This window comes from Sycon ciliatum, chromosome 13 (genome assembly GCF_964019385.1).
Source record: "Sycon ciliatum chromosome 13, ocSycCili1.1, whole genome shotgun sequence".
NCBI lineage: Eukaryota > Metazoa > Porifera > Calcarea > Leucosolenida > Sycettidae > Sycon > Sycon ciliatum.
The window spans coordinates 24,423,634-24,425,996 of NC_088655.1; the positions used below are offsets into that span (position 1 = coordinate 24,423,634).

The following is a 2,363-nucleotide window of genomic DNA, read 5'->3' on the forward strand; positions in this document are numbered from 1 at the left end:
ATTACAATATTGTTATATGAACTCCTCGATAGGCATATTGCCTTTGCGTCATTTCATAATAATAATAATAATGATTATAATGTACACGTAGTCAGAAAAGAGGACACACTTCAGACTCGTGTGTCCTTTTTCTGAGTATTATCGCATTCTTGTCTCAAAGGAAACTAGTCAGAAAGGGTATTATACTATTGAAAGCAGGAGCGGTGAAACCAGCGTTTGCCGCCGGGTTCAGGGAGATGCTTGCTTGCGTTGGGCCGCGGGGACAAGTACGATGGCACTGGTACGCTTGCAGCACACGCACCGAGTGTGTGCGTCAGCCATGACAGTGTCGGTTGCCAACGGCGATTCCAAGCCGCTTGGGTTTCGGAAAGTTGACGGGCTTTCGCCGACACAACCCCTGTGCGTAGTAGGTACTGTAGTGGTTATCAATAATACCCCATTTTTTGGGGCAGGGCCATGTACCAACCGCAGAGCCGACTACACACATACCACCGTGCTGCACTTTGCAAGCACCTTTCTTTAACTCCCCCGACACTTAAGAATAGTATCCGAACTCATCTTTCCCCCGCAAAGCGACTAGTGAGGCGTAACCGCCAATGTCCTGTGCTGACAAAAACACTAACAGCTTGTCGGCTTGCACTGCAGTCGGCCGCCATTCTCGTGCCCATGTGACTGCAGTCGGCCGTCATTCTCGTGCCCATGTGCGCGTCCGTCTTTCAGCTCCCGGTCACCTTCCCACCTGGTCTTCGGAATCGCTTCATCGCAGTGGCGTCTCTTGTCCTTTCGAGCATTCCCAGTTCCGTGTCTTCTCTGCCCAGGGAATAGGGCGAACTGCAAGGAACAGTGCACAAAGAAACGCTTTGTCAAATAATTGAAATGACAGTGGCCGGAATTATGATAATGCGTTCTGTTTCCAATCAGTTCACTAATTAAATGAGAGAGAGACGGGGGGGGGGGGGCAGAGGGAGAGAGAGTGTGTGAGGGAGAGAGAGAGAGAGAGAGAGAGAGAGAGAGAGAGAGAGAAGAGAGAGAGAGAGAGAGAGAGAGAGAGAGAGAGAGAGAGAGACAGACAGAGAGAGAGAAAGAGAGACAGAGAGAGAGACAGAGAGAGAGAGAGAGGAGAGAGAGAGAGAGAGAGAGAGAGAGAGAGAGAGAGAGAGACAGAGAGACAGAGAGACAGAGAGACAGAGAGACAGAGAGACAGAGAGACAGAGAGACAGAGAGACAGAGAGACAGAGAGACAGAGAGACAGAGAGAGAGAGAGAGAGAGAGAGAGAGAGAGAGAGAGAGAGAGAGAGAGAGAGAGAGAGAGAGAGAGAAGACAGAGAGAGAGAGAGAGAGAGAGAGAGAGAGAGAAAGAGAGAGAGAGTGAGTGGGAGAGAGATTTCCAGTTTGGCCTGTCACTGCGATACACTCCACAATCGTGACCAATGCGAATAATCGGTGCCACGCATCCAAGGCCAGGTGCACAAGGGCGTTGTGGACGGAGGATCCGCACGAACATACCAGGGGCGTAGCTGGTCCCCTCCCTTTGGGGATGGGGGGGGGGGGGGGGGTGGTGCACGGCCACATAATTATGTGTATGATGGCTGGTGCATGTCATTCATGGTCATTATGTGCATGCTGAACCTAGGTCGACATTTTTAGGGGGGTGCACATGCCCCCCCCCCCCGTGCTCCATGCGAGCTACGCACCTGCATACAAGAGTACATGAAACCCAGAGTGCGCAGCTCTGATGGGTTGCTGTCACGGCGGAATTCCAGGATGGCATCATTTTAGTGATGTAGTGCGCACAGGCAGGATCCAAGCAGGTCTCTTTCTGCACAAGTGATGTAGTGCGTACGAGCAGGATTCAAGCGGGTCTCTTTCTGCACAACTGCAGCTCAGTTGTACGCACCACACCACGTCCCGCCTCAGATCTGCACCAAAGATGATGTATCGTGGAATTTCGTCGCGACAGACACCCATGCAGAAGAACGTCAGAAGCTGAACATTCTGGTTTTCAGGTACAGTCAACTTGGCTAATAGCGACTGCGGATATAACAACAATTCGCGAATAACGACAGAATTACCGTGCCCAGAGCAAAGCCCCATCCAACTGTAAAACATATAATGAGACTTCGGGTGTAACGACACTTTGTGAATAAGGACACTTTTCTGATGCCCCGCCGAGTGTCGTTATAAGCGAAGTTGACTGTACTCTCGCTACCTGTACTAGCTACACACACCATCCATCACTGCAGCACGCCACAGTACCATACACATGTGTGTGGGCCAGTAAGTACCATGTCAGACAGGCGCGTAGTGCATGTAGTACCACCACCTCTGCTCAGACCAGGGAGTCGTAAAATACTGGTATTTTA

The 2,363-nt window shown here is 50.9% G+C and overlaps 1 protein-coding gene across 3 annotated transcripts in view; it reads right to left on the reverse strand.

Annotated features, from left to right (window-relative positions):
- Nucleotides 1-677: 677 nt before the first annotated feature.
- Nucleotides 678-2,363, reverse strand: part of LOC135829415 (uncharacterized) — a 9,292-nt gene continuing 7,606 nt past the window's right edge. For all 3 annotated transcript variants that reach the window (XM_065341826.1, XM_065341824.1, XM_065341825.1), the window contains one exon: nucleotides 678-831. The gene's annotated coding sequence lies outside the window, so the exon portion shown is untranslated. The remainder of the gene's footprint in view (nucleotides 832-2,363) is intronic.